This window comes from Pezoporus wallicus, unplaced genomic scaffold (assembly GCF_028554395.1).
Source record: "Pezoporus wallicus isolate ANWC-B61680 ecotype Strahan unplaced genomic scaffold, APGP_CSIRO_Pwel_v1 contig_11493, whole genome shotgun sequence".
Lineage (NCBI taxonomy): Eukaryota > Metazoa > Chordata > Aves > Psittaciformes > Psittacidae > Pezoporus > Pezoporus wallicus.
Genome location: NW_026635895.1, coordinates 1,272,804 through 1,286,622, shown reverse-complemented (window position 1 = coordinate 1,286,622; position 13,819 = coordinate 1,272,804). Strand labels below are relative to the sequence as shown.

The 13,819-nt window shown below is 47.8% G+C and overlaps 1 long non-coding RNA gene across 1 annotated transcript; it reads right to left on the bottom strand.

Moving 5' to 3' along the window:
- Positions 1-94: 94 nt before the first annotated feature.
- On the bottom strand, positions 95-11,599 carry LOC130593387 (uncharacterized). The gene is made up of 3 exons (XR_008970796.1): positions 11,544-11,599; positions 6,538-6,690; positions 95-138 (listed from the first exon to the last, which is right to left on the bottom strand). It is a non-coding gene; the product is annotated as an uncharacterized LOC130593387 (long non-coding RNA).
- Between the last annotated feature and the right edge of the window lie 2,220 nt (positions 11,600-13,819).

Genomic DNA, 13,819 nt, shown 5'->3' with positions numbered 1-13,819 from the left:
CTGCACATAGTTCAGCTGTTGGGCATCCCTAAACTGAAGAGCACAGGTATTTGTTTTTCAGTTCCTTCCGTTACTTACCTGTCAAAGAGTTGCATACATAACCCAATGTTCCCCTTCTTTTCCCCGTGAATATGAGCTCTACATAGAAGAGAAGTGCCAGAGAACAGAAGCCTCTTTATATTACACTGCAACAACGGACCGAAGGACACAGAACTGAACCTAATCACTGCGCGTAAGAAGGGCAGCACTGTAGCTGTGACCCAGAGGGAAGCAGCTCTTTCGCAGGCCGTTTTCTTGAGGAAGAGATCCGAACCCAATGCTGCTGAGCAGCTAATGCTGTGTTTACTGTCCTGGCTTTGTTTTAACCCAGGCTCCCTTGCAGAAGAGGAGACTCCAACACACTCACGCAGCGCTTCTTGCCTGAAGCAACGGACCCAGCAACTTCATCTATCAGCGGCACCGAATCACAGCACACTTTTCTAAGCTTAGCTTGCTATTGTCTGTCAGGCTGCAGAATAACTCGGGGCAATGGAGCAGTCCCTGGCACTACCAATGTTTTCAGACACCGAAGCTGGTAATATGCAACCGTATTTGAATTAAATTACCTCTTTTAAGAGAGTCTGAGACCGGATGACTTCATATAATTCATTATTTTTAAGAGGGCGGTTTAGTGTGGCAAGTTAAAACCCATTAAAGTGCTCTGTAGTTTTCTTGGCTGTGGTTGCTTTTCTTAAGTGAAAGTAATTAAACATAAATATTTACTAATATCCCAGCCTGTGAAACCCTATAGCCGGTAAGAGGAACAAGGGGAACCGACCCAGCTTTGGCTTTCTCCGCTAATACCCCACAGTGGCTGAAACGTGCTTGCTGACTTTTCCACACACAGGGCTGGCCAGTGTGGAGCTCGGTGGTGGTGGTGGTGGGGGGATCAGAAGCTGAGCAGCTGAATTTATTTAAATAGGGGGAGGAAACAGCTACTCAGGTTTGATTCTTTAATACATGCAGGCTTAATGCCATGGGCAGTAAGACAGCACAAGTAAATCAGCTTTTTCCCTACCGACCCTGCCCAAAGACCTGCTCTGAAAATCAACCGGCACCAAACCAAGTGACATCAAAGTTTATGTCGATGGAAACAGCCCCGCTGAGCTGCACGGGTCCTGCATCAAGGCAAACACAAACCGCAGCTGCTGTTGCCAGCTTAGCTTAAAGCTCCTGTGTTTCTGCAGAGCAAAAGCCGCCCCTTGCCAGGCTCCTGCAAAGGTGGTGAGATGGCAGACACTGACTGGTAGAGGCAGCAAGCTCTGTTAGCTTAAAGAACGTAAACTCCCCATATGTATGTGCTTGAGGGGTCTCTCAGGATGCCAACAACTGAGGCCAGAGTGGCCCAGCGTGCCCGGTGAACACCTCGGGGTTAGTACTCCAGCTGGGAACTCTTCAGATCTGATATTCAGAGAAAGGTATGTGGGACTTAGCCTTGAAACAGCACTCTTTATAACCCGTTTGGAACTAAGGGGCCTCTTGTAACTCTTTAGGACTCCAAGGTAACCGAATTAAACAGAGTTAAATTACTCATATGCTGTGGCACTTCACTAAGTTGCTCTCTGGACAGATTTTGCCCTTCCTACACAGACTGGGGGGCTGGAACTGGATGAGCTTTAAGGTCCCTTCCCAACCCAAACTGTTCTATGATTCTATCCTCCCTGTCCAGCAAGGAGATGATGCATGAAGAGTGATGCTGCCCTCTTCCCTGCTCCCTGCAGGGGAAGAAGACACACTGCAGGGGTTCAAGTGACCCCTGGACCAGTATTTCTTTCCATCTTCTGCCAAGCAGGGTGGCAGCTCATGCAAACCATACTATTCACACACATGATGTATTTCAATCACGGTTAAGTCCAAAACCTTCTGCCAAGGCCCAGCTTGTTAACTGCTGCTTTAGTCAGAAAGACCAAATACTAAGCTGCCTGATTTTGCAAGACAACAGCTCACGGGAGCTGGAATTCAGACATTTTCCTTTGGAGCAAGCTGGCGGGATCATTTCAGCTTTTTAGGGGTACAAACGTGGCTGGGAAGCAACGTGTTTGTTCTGCTGGAGGAGATGACCCTGTGTGGGCGCTCAGCTCTGCCCAGATGGGTGCCTGTGGCTCCAAGCCCTCACAGGGCTTCTTACGTGCTCACAGCAAAGTGCTGCTGCATTGGCTCCTGATGGGAAAAGCCTCATTTAACTCCAGGCCCCAGCTCCTGTGGCGATGGGCAAAGTTTTCTGCCAGTAAGCACTGATGGTAAAACATCAGCAGACATTTGCTAAGGCTGTAGGGTGTACAGGAAGCAAACCAGCTGAAAACGTATTTACTGTATGAACAAGCCCTTATCTAATTTATAGCTTCATCAGCCAGAGTGGCCTGGAGCCGTATTAGCCCAGGCTAGACTTTTGTCCGGGTTTTTGTCACCGACTCACGAGGAGTCGATCCAATTGATACCTGGAAGGAAACTGCCATCAAAAAATCAGGTCTGGGGGTGATAATTCAGTAAATGGCGTGTTTCTACCCAAGGCGTTACTAAATGAATACCAAGAGCCAGGCTTAGTACTGTTACTCGAAATCTGGAAGGCAGCTTGCCGTAGCCTGAGAGCACAGTTATCTGCCTTCAGCCTTCGGCACTCAAAGGGCTCCTGGACTCCAAGATGCTGCGTTTAGGAGTGTGCTGAGGTTCTAACCCTTAACGTTGATACAGCAGACGGACGCAAGTGGACAAACCTCTGGCTGGTCCTCAGGCCAGGGCAGGGAGCCTGCCGTTGCCCTAAAGCTGTCAGGGAATGCAGGGCTCTGCACTGGAAGTCCAATGCCAGGTCAGAATCACTGACCTAGTGCTGGGCTGCCGCACGCTGTCTTGCAGGGGGCACTGAGGGCAGGATCCCAGACACAGCCCCTATCAACTGCTGCAGGGAACAGAGGGAAAACCGCTGCTAAGGCTGAGAAACCGCTCATGCATTTACGTCCTGGGCAAATCTGGTCCCCAGCGCTGCCTAACGGAGTGTGAAGCTGGGTTCTGTTGCTTGTTTTCCCATCTGAAGGCTCTAACTAGATGCTGCAGCACATCTGGTGCCAGCAAATCTGTTAATTTGTGTACCTTCAGGGATTCTTCCACAAATCTATCCTTTTATTCTAATTGCTGTGGGTATTCCAGTCCGCAATACAATGCAACCGAGCAAACAGAGCAGTAAGATGAAAAGGATAAAAGTCTCTCTCTATTGCATTTAATTAGGAGTTTCCCCACAACCTGTGTGGCAGTAATAGGCTTAGAGCCTTATTTGTACAGTAATGCTTGATTTACTTGTTTCGCCCCTTCTTCCTTTCTCTTCCCATGGTGGCACATTATTGTTTCAAACCGCCGATCTTTGCTGTGGTCTCTTGTTTCCCACAACTCGCATTGCTGGGATGTTTACTTCCTGGATTTAATTCTAATTTAGCTACTACACTAATCCTTAAATAAATCTTTTTCAGTTCAGCTCTTTCCCTTAACCCTATACACCAATGTTTACACTGATTTAAACAGGCAGGATATTAGATTAAAGTTAATTGAGGGAGTCAACAAACTAATCCAGTTTCTGCAGGTTTACACCCCCGAAGAAAATATCGAGAGCAGCCATAGGAATTCCTCTTTCTCATAGGCAGAGCGAGGGAGAACCCGTTTGAAGGGTGGCCTAATGCGAGGCTTTGGAAACCCAAGTAATTTGTATTGTAAGTTTCCCAAGCTGTCAGCTGTAACGTAAGGCAACACCGAACCCTCGCGCTTGCCCCTTTCAAGGCTGACAACTCGGGAAAGCCACCTGAACGTAGCCGGAGAAACCGCAGGCTTCCACGAGGGCCAGTGACAGCGCCTTAGCGGAGCGCAACGTCCACACAGCACAGCTAAAATGAAGAATAACTTACCATTAAAACACTCCCAGCAACCTGAATTCAGTGCTCCTTTAAAGAGACGAGGCGGACTTTTTCAAGCAGCACATCTAGAAGTGAAATTTCCAGCTCACAAGCTCTTTAGACCTGTATGCATTGGTGCAAACGTTCACCTCTAACCGTGTGCAAGTATACTCTAAAGCATATCAGCATCTAAAAGCCAAGACAGTGATGTCTAAATGATAAAGCACCATCTATTTTAACACAGACCAAAAAAACCACCCCCCAAACAAACCCCACCACCTAAACACTGAAAAAGCTCTGTTCCACAGCTTGCTTTTATTTTGTCTGAAGAGAAGTTCATCCGTCTTACAATCATAGAACCATTTAGGTTGGAAAAGACCTTTAAAATCATCGAGTCCAACTGTAAACCTACCACTGTCAAGTTCACCACTAAACCACATCCTTAAGTGCCATTTTAGTGTACTTCGAATAGAGAAACAGCGTAAGAATAAAACAGGCTCAAAAACAATCTGTATATTAAGAACCTTTTGAGTAAAAAGCTACGTTTTGACCAAAGAGAAAGCTCTTCCCCCAGTTCCTAAACCACTTGTTAAACAAAGAAGCTTCTATATCCGCAAAGCTTTCGCATTCTTATTCATTTCTTCCCCCATCTTGTGTTTCTGATTGATTGATCTTCTGGGTGTGCTGCCAGCTCCTGCTGTTTTCTTGCAAGGCGAAGGCACACAAGGCTATGATGGGAAGAGTTCTGCTGGTTGATAGCTTTTTGTGACTTAATATTGGCACTGATAGCAATTTCACTGTGTTCTGTATTGTCTAAGGAAGCGGTTCAGGAGTACTCCTGCAGCTGTGTATTTCCATTCTGCCTTCCTGAGTTACAAAAATGCCTAGCAATGGAGAAGATGCAGAGCTGCCTATGAAATAAACGCAGTTGATTCTGCTCTATAGATCAGTAGCTACAAAATGTCTCCTTTTGAGAAATCGAAATCCGCTTCCGACTACGACAGCCCGGGGTTCCCAAAGCTGAAACCCACACAGAGTCACATCCCTCTCCTTCTGAAGTGCCAACACCTAGGTAGGTACCTTTCCTGTCGGACTTGGATGCTGATTTACACCAATCAATAACGGGAGGCAGGGTGAAAATCAGTGGCAAATAGCAAATCCCATTCTCAGCTCCTCCTATCAACCTCTTGTCCGCAGCCCACGCACATATTTATGGAGTAACTCCACTGCACTGAATGCTGTTAAACCCCGAACGCTCTGGGGCAGAAGTTGTAGCTTTTCCTTGCCAGGTAGGTGTTTACGAGCCTGGTAGCACCAGAAGCGTTCCTGGAGCCCACAAACATAATTTAGCTGCAGTAATGTGAAATTACTGAGCCCGTCTCGTGCCGACATGTGTTACACTCAATTGTAAAAGGGGAAAAAAATGCTTAACAGCTTAGCCACAACGGCATGTTTATATCTGATTACACTAACTGCTAATTTAATGGTAGTTAATCAGTGGCATGTAATACAAGCCAAGCAGCCCAATGGATTTATTGATGAATGGCATTTAAAGTTGTTGTTAGAAAACCGGCGCAGTTGTTACGTTAAACAAGCACAGAGCCCTGTCAAACAGCAGTGTTTTTACTAAGGGCAAACTTCTGCTTCAGCTGACAGCGCTCCAAACCCTGAGTTACTACAGATTTACACCCATCTGGCAGGGCAGCGTGTGAGCGGCAGGCCCAATCCTGCCCAGCACAGGAGAGAGCCCCTGAAATACCATGAACAAAAGGCACCAGGGCTGCAACTTGAGGCTTAAATACTGGAGTGGGATCTTTATTCTTCTGGTTTCAGGCGTGCCTCTGCTGCTCCACACCAGCTATAGGTATGGTAAGTTGCAAAGGGCACGTTTCTTCCCTCCTGGGATCGGGGGGGGGCTCAGAAAAGGATGCAGCCCTGGGGCAAATGCAGTGCTGGCAACTGCACAGCAACACCACAGACTCACAGAACAGAATCACAGACTGCTTTGGGTTGGAAGGGACCTTCAAAGCTCATCCAGTGCCAACCCCCTGCAACGAGCAGGGACATCTTCACCTAGATCAGGTTGCCCAGAGCCACGTCCAGCCTGGCCTGCAACGCCTCCAGGGATGGGGCATCCAGCACCTCTCTGGGCAGCCTGTGCCAGTGTTTCACAACCCTCATGGCAAAGGATTTTTCCCACTCTTCCGGCCTGAACCTCTCTTCCTTTCATTCAAAGCCATCACCCCTCGTCCTATCGCGACAGGCCCTGCTGAAAAGTCTGTCCTCATCATCCTCAGAGGCTCCTTTCCCTTCCCAACGTATAAGCCTGCCTATACCTGGGCTGAGCAGGGCTGGTTTAGCAGAGAGGGAAAGAGAGGTACAGCCACCTTCATCCCTCCGGCACGTGCTGATGTGCCTGGATGCACGCTCTTCACCTCCCCAGAGCTGACCCACACAGCTGCCACGTACCCTGCAGCTTGTTCTCCTTAGCATGAAACAGGAGCAAAGGGAGCCTGCGGAGCAGCGCCGGGAGCAGACTCCCGTGGAGTGCATCCATGCCCACGATCCAAAGGCAGAGAAAAGCTTTTTAAAGAAGACCACACCGCATCTTTGTACTCACAGAGGCTTCTCTGAGCGGCCGCTGCTCCCGGCAGGGTGCTGCATCCTCTGGCTATCCAGCCTCAGCCTCCCGACCCTCCAGCCAGCTGGGAGCATCCGGAGGTTTGTATTCCTGACTGGGCTGGGACGAGGCCGGCTGCCGAGGGAGAGGCATCTGCAAAGGAACAGAAAGTGGGGAAATCATGTCAGTTAGCTGTTAAAGGGAGGCAGTTTAGTGAATGCTGCCGACACACAAGAGCTTCTGTTTCTTCGCGAGCTTCAGCTCCTTCTTGTGCAGCTGTCAGGAATGCATCCAGCATTGCCCATGCCATGAGCGATTTGCTTTTCCCATTTAATGGGAAGGTTTACAACAACACAAGAGGGTGACTTTTCAGGCTGCTAGGGAGAAAAGCAGGTAGAAGAAAGGAATACTGCACTTGAGAGCCCTGCCAAATGAAGTGCCTTGTGACCCAGCGCTGTAACGACAGGGTGTTGGAGAAAGGTTGCACTTGAGCCGTAAAACCTGGTCAAAACCTTGATATTGCATTAAATTCACCCTGATGGCAATAATTCCCCGTTTGGAATTTAGTGTAAGCCAACCCTTCGAGGAGGCAGCTCACTAAATCACCTCTTGGCTTGAGGGAAAGTGTGTATATATATAGCTATCCGTACTATATATCGTACTGTTCCTGATGGAAGCAGTAAGCTCTGCTAACCGGTCGCATCCTCCCGAAATGATTTACTTATTAATAAAATCTACTATTAACATTATAACTCACGCTTGATCCTGCACGACACAGCTATAGAAAAGCACAGCTGAAAGTAAAAACCAACCAGACAGGAGACAGAGGGGAATTAGATCTATCAGACGTGGGAGCTGGGCCGGGGATGCTCCAGGTGACAGTCCCGTGGTGGCAGGATTCGGCACGTGAAGTAGTTGGTGGTGTTTATGAGTAAGGAAGACAGGCAAACTGCACGGATCCTCACAGAACTGATTTGCTGCTGACTTACTTCGTAGCCCCAGTGAGACCGGTGCACGTAGGCACTCACAAAGGACTGGAACAGGGGATTCCTCTGCCTCTGCCTCAGTCACTGGCAAGTCAGGTATCTAAGGCAAGCTGCTCATCCAGGCCTCCTCTGTAATCAGTGGTCTGTAGATGGGATGAGACACTGCTCAGATGCTTTTTGCCCCATTTCTGTGCCTAGGTGAAAGAACCACCTTCAAGAGATGCCTCTTCTCTTCAACACTTGTTAAGGGTGCGGAGCTGACTGGCTTCAGCTCGCTTAGCTGACTAGCGGTAGGTGAAATAATCCCCTTTTGGACTTGTATTGCTCAACCTTATGTCCTTTCTCACTGCACCACTCCCCAGGGAAAGCACACAGGCAGCTGCGGGCCCAGAATGGAGAGAAAGTCAAAATGCATTGGGAGCTAAGCGTCAGATGCAAACAAAACTGCTGAGGTGTGCAAAAAAAAGCAGGGATCGGAAGGGTTGGGCATCAAACTTGCATTTTCCAGAAACAACGAGCTATTTCCGACCTCCTGGGCTCCATGCTCATCCAGCACAAGGCTAAGGTCCCCAGCAGCATCAGGACAGGTAGCACCTTTCTTGATGGGCTTGCTGGGACCAGCAGGATAAGGCTTTCTCTCTTATTCTCCCTCCAACTGGCAGCACTCCTCCTGGGAAAGCGCAGAACAAGGGAGGAACAGCATGGTGGTCAGGGAGGGGCCTGGTCCCAAGGCATCCTTTGTTTTGGGATGAATCCCACAGGGATGGACCCTGGCAGGTCAGATCAGCGGGGGGTTGCTGAAAGCAGCAGGCAGAAACCCAGCATCTCCCGCAGCCCTACAAGGAACGCACTGGTCTGAGGCCAAGAACCGTTTCAGTAGCGCTGCAAGTGTTTATCAGTGCTGGGAAGGACACAAATAGCATTGTCCATCCAGGGCAGGAGGCTCTGTCAGAGTAACCCGTGAAGTCTTCCATGAGCAACGCTTGGATTAAACATAGGAGTCGAGTCTTGGCATTTGTGGAGCTGGAACCGGTGATAGGGTGAGCGAAGCACGCTGCAAACCTGTGTGTGCAGGGAAACAAGTGCCTACAAATGGGTCTTCTGTGTCCCCTGCAGATGGAGACAAACATCAGCTCGGGCTGTTGGCTGTCTTCTCAGCTCTTCCCCATCGTGTGCCATTTATGGTGTGTTGGGCTAATTCTCCATGCTGTAGGTGTTTGAACAGCCCATTAAAACTCACGGTGCTGGTCACTTCTCAGGCAAGAAGGAATATTCCATAACATAGGAGGGTTTGTTGCTTGTTTATTTCCAGAGCCAAATCCTTATTCCTTTCCAGCTCTGCAAGTAGCAAAACGGAGCAGTGGTAGACACAGGCTGCGCTGTGGAATTTGTTGCTGGTCTGGTATAAACAGCCCATCCTGTGTATTGACCTAATGTAAACAGCCAGTAGCCTATATAAACACCCTGCAGTTGAGCCCAGGCTAAACGAAGCCCTGAAGTATGTTTGAGCAGCGAGAAATCAGACATCAATACATGCATTTCCAAGTCGTAAACTGGAGTTCCTCTGCTTGCAGAAAGAATTCTCTTCTCTGCAAGTTTCTTGGGAATCTGGCATCACGCAGCTTGCAGTCACCCCAAGGAGCGGGGTTGGTTGGGGATGTTGCTGCTGTCTCACAGCCCTCTCGGTTGAGCACTTCCTAGCAGGGGAAGAGGTGCTCAACAGCAGGGTACAACGGAGCCTCAGGGCGAGCAGGTTCAGCCTCAACAACCCAAAGGGGATTCTGCACGTTTCAAAGTGTCCCATTGGAAGAAACTAACTCAATCTGATGTGTTAGACCGCGTTTTCACAGGTGGGGATCCATAAAGCCACCTTTAAGACCTGGACTGAAAAGTTGTCTCAGTTGAGAAAACTCCTCTTTATTCAGGGTAAAATCGCTGTCATTCAGAATTACACCTCTTCTCCCCCCCTCCTCCTTTTAGAGGCAGCTCGCTCTGCAAATCCCAGCCGTTCTTCAAGAAATACATTAAATGCCCTCTAAAATGCACTCCGCAGACCAAGCTTAATCTTGTAGATTTGACTACACAGCCATCTCATTGTTTTACTCAGAGGCGCACAGTGAACTGAGCTGGAATTAAATGGAAATGTGAAGGAGAAGGCACAAAGGACAAACTGATGGAAAAGAGGACTAAAAGGGGGACCCCTCCTAAAGCTATACTTAGCAACAGCAGGGAAAGAAAATACACAGATGCAGTTATTTTGGGTGCAGAAAGAAAACAAGCCTTTTATCTTGAAATACTCCATCTAACTTCAGCCCACCTTGGCAGATAGCTGTTTGCTCTGCAAGGAGAAAGGAACCAGACGGTTCTTGTGTTTCTAATGGCTATCTACATGACAAATGCCATCTCCCAGGTCAGCAGTCACTGCTGGAAGCTCCGCTGGAGCGCGTGTGGGGGCAAGTGATCAAGAGAACATGATTTTTTTCTTATTTTTTCTTTCTTTCCCTTATTTTTTCACCCCTTTATTTTTTCCCCCTCCTGTCCTAAACCAGTCTGGGATGGGAACGACACCAGCCCATCAAACACCTTTGGGTGTATCTTCACCTTCACGGGGTGGATGGAGGACTGTGGTTTGGTGTCAGTTCAGCACTTTTGACTAACTGGGTTTATTGCAAGCATACAAGGATGAGCTGCCCTGTGTAACCATGCCTCCTGCAAGACGGTGGGTGTTTTGCATCCATACCAAGAGTAAAGGACGAGGCAGAATTCAGCCCGAGGTGAACTCTGCTGGGGCACAGTGCAATAGGTTTCTGTACTGCTGAACCATGTAATGAATCCCAGGGTTGGTGGTAATGCACAGCTAGTGGAGATGTGCTACATGGTTCAACTGCCCATAAAGTGGTGCCTAAGCACTGGTCCAGTGTTCAATCGTTCAGAGGAAGCTCAACAGTAGCAGTAAAACCATACCATGTAAAACTACAGCAGTTAGCACTAAACAAAGGCAGAAAACAGCATTAAAGTTGAATTAAAACAGCCTTTGTACATAGGGAGTCAGAGGGGAAAACAGGCTGAAGGCTTCCACTTGAAGTCCCGAAGGAAACATTCATATTCAGAAGGCAGTTTCACAGCAAAAATGACTCTTCACACTGCTTTAAAGCCACCTTGAGCTGTTTAGCTATTCATAGGAATTTATTGGAGTGAATGTTAAAAATACGCTTACCTGGAAGCCTAGCGGGACAGCTGCACCATTAACCCCATATTTTCACTACAGAAACAATGACTTTGCCTCAAACAGCTGTGCTGTGTGAAAAAGATGCCCTAGGTTGCTTTGAAGAGCAGGAACCTGCATCCATCCTACTTCAGTTAGAGTTTCCCCAAATGAAAACTAAACCACACTGTTAAAATAAGCTTAATTGGCTATCAAATAACAGGAGAAAAAGAAGAAAAGGAAGAGATACCTTAGCAAATGTGAAACATCGCAGGCAGAATGGTTACTGCCAGAGCAAGACTCGGAAATAATGAAGTAAATGTGAATGCTGAGGTCTAACTGGAATTTAGCACAGAAACATTACAACGGTGTTGTGCACTACCCTGCACATCCTGTATCAGCAACCAGTGAATACATCCCCCCAGGCACTCAGAAATAAGTTTGTGTATATTTACAGGAGTCTGTGGTGTCCTGCAGCACTCTGTATGTGCCATCTTACCCTTACAGTGTAAGAAATGCCATACACTGAACCGCAAGAACATCAGTTATTGAGAGAACTTCACATCATTTCCTTCCTTAGTTCTCCTCCCCCCCACTGGTGAGGGCCACCATAGGGTCAAAGGTAGCTACAGAGGTTCAAAAGCATCGTCCAGTTTGTGTAAGGCTCTGCTTTCCTAAGGTGCTAGTTATAACGAAGACCCTTCATTATGAAACTTGAGAAGACAAAAAGGAATCTACATAAAGTCTTACTCTCAACAGCTCAATTCCCCAAGGTCAGGAAAAGGGAGAAGTAAGGCATTGCTGCGAACACTTACCGCAACTAACCAGAGCATGGCCACCCACCTTTGAGCTCTAATAAATCCCAGCTTCTGGAGGTCTCTGCAGTGGGTGTATAAATTCAGACCTGTTAATTCCAGCTGCTTCCTATTTCCTTTGCAGCACTAAAGATAGTAAGCTACTGGCAGAGAGCGATGATGAGGGTCACCTGAGAAGAGGTGTGCTCCTGACAGGTCACACCTGAAACAAATGTAGACAAGCTCACTCACAACATCACTTTGAAGAGAATCTGGGAACTTGCCTATTTTTTTTCCTAATAATAATATTGGCTGGTGTGTGTGCATGTATATATTATATATATATATATGTATAATGTATGTATTAATGCATACTAATATATCAAAGGTGGTGCCCAGAGGATGGTGCCAGACCCTTTCCAGCAGTGCCCAGTGACAGGACGAGGAGCAATGGCCATAAACTGAACCACAACAAGTGTCAGCTCAACACAAGGAAGAACTTCTTTATGTGAGGGGGGCAGAGCACTGGCACAGGCTGCCTGGGGGGGGGGGTTGTGGAGTCTCCCTCTCTGGAGCCATCCCAAACCCACCTGGACACGTTCCTGTGTGCCCTGCTCTGGGTGGCCCTGCCATGGCAGCACCTTCAATTCAAAACGAGTGGATGTGGAAGTGATACAGCTGTTTTAAAAGCGAGTATTGGTGATCTATCATTTGTTTAAAGGATTTGTTAATGCATTTATCATTTCTTTACAGGAGGAAGGTACCATTAAGGCACTTTTCTGTCACAGGAATACAGGTTTCAGCCGCACACAACAGCCTTCAAGGTTTTATGGGGATGAATCAAATCCTTTCAAGGTCTCAGATGAGCATGGCTGCAGCTAAATCTGTGTTGTATCAATAGAAACTGTGCAACTGGCAAGCTTAAAGTGATCAGCCTGGAACTATCTGGTTTTTCTACCCACGCATTTAGTGAGCCAGCAAGATGCCGCTTCCAATGTTAAAACCATGGATAGCCTTTGGGCTGCAGCAAAGCTTCCTAACACACACAGATGTTTTCCCACATTGGAGCAAGGCACGAGCCCTGCTCTGTGTCTTGCTTGGTAAGGACATGCCTGAGGGTGCCTGTTTTGTGTGGAGAAAGGGGCTATGGACCAAGCCCTGCGCTGTTGGCTTTCCTCTGGCTGCTTGGGGGGGCTCTGGCTGGTGTCCCCCCCATCAGCCCCACCATGGAGCCATGGGGACCCGAGTTGGTAGCACCATGTTCCCATGGGGCAGGAGTGTGACCCCAAACCTCTTAGCAGCACAGGCATGGCTTCGTGGAGATACTAAGGCTTACAGAAACAGCCTAAGCTGCACTCTGGACTGGGGTGGTGGTAGCTGTGAGGTGTCCCTGGGACCTGACAACTCAGACACCTCCACGTTCATACTCACTAATGCTAGCTGTTTTAATAGACACGCAAATTCAAAGCTTTTCAACAATTAAGGAATGCATTCCTTTAGAAACATAGTGGGGGTGAAGGTTTTCATCTCCATCTTTAGGAATCGCATTCGTATTCTTCAGCATTCCCAGTCCCAAAAGCTTTAGCATGATGGGTGTGCAGCAGAAGGTCATTTAAAAGGAGAGGCTGAGGCATGTGAAATCAGGAATAACTGAAAGCAAAGCTTGACTCGAAAAGCCAAACTTTCCTAATTAAACTCATTTCAGTGTGATGGGTGGCTCTGGTTTGCATAGCCAGCTCTGTGAGCGTACATCTGGGAAATAGCAAACTACCGTCCAGAAAACATGTCAGATGCTTTAGATTAGGGATTAGATTTTTAGGCTTTCCTCAGTTCCCTTGTTATACGTATCATTTCAAGGCAGCTGATGTGCCAGTTGCCATAAACCCTGTTTAAATATTCTCCATGTCTAACAATGCCACCAAAGGGAACGGAGTACTGAAAACCACTCTGGCTCAGCGCGACCTTTTTCCTCTGGAGAGCCTGCAAACGCTGCTCTCACCGGCTCTGTTAGTGGCCTTTACAGGACAGCTGTATTTCTAACAGCTCAGATGGTTCAGATCTGGTCACGTATGTGTTGTTTCAGAGGTTTCAACGACAGATCCAAATCTTGAAGCTCCATAACTGAGCATGATGTTTATCATATGGCCAAGGAGTAGAGACTTTCCCATATTATTTGTATCAGAGCATACAAGCACAATGCAAGCCCCGTCAGAGATGCTGCTCCCCGCCCAGCACTGCTGTAGATTGCATCTGCCTGCTGGTTTAGACATCACCATAACTCACAGTCCTTCGTTTTG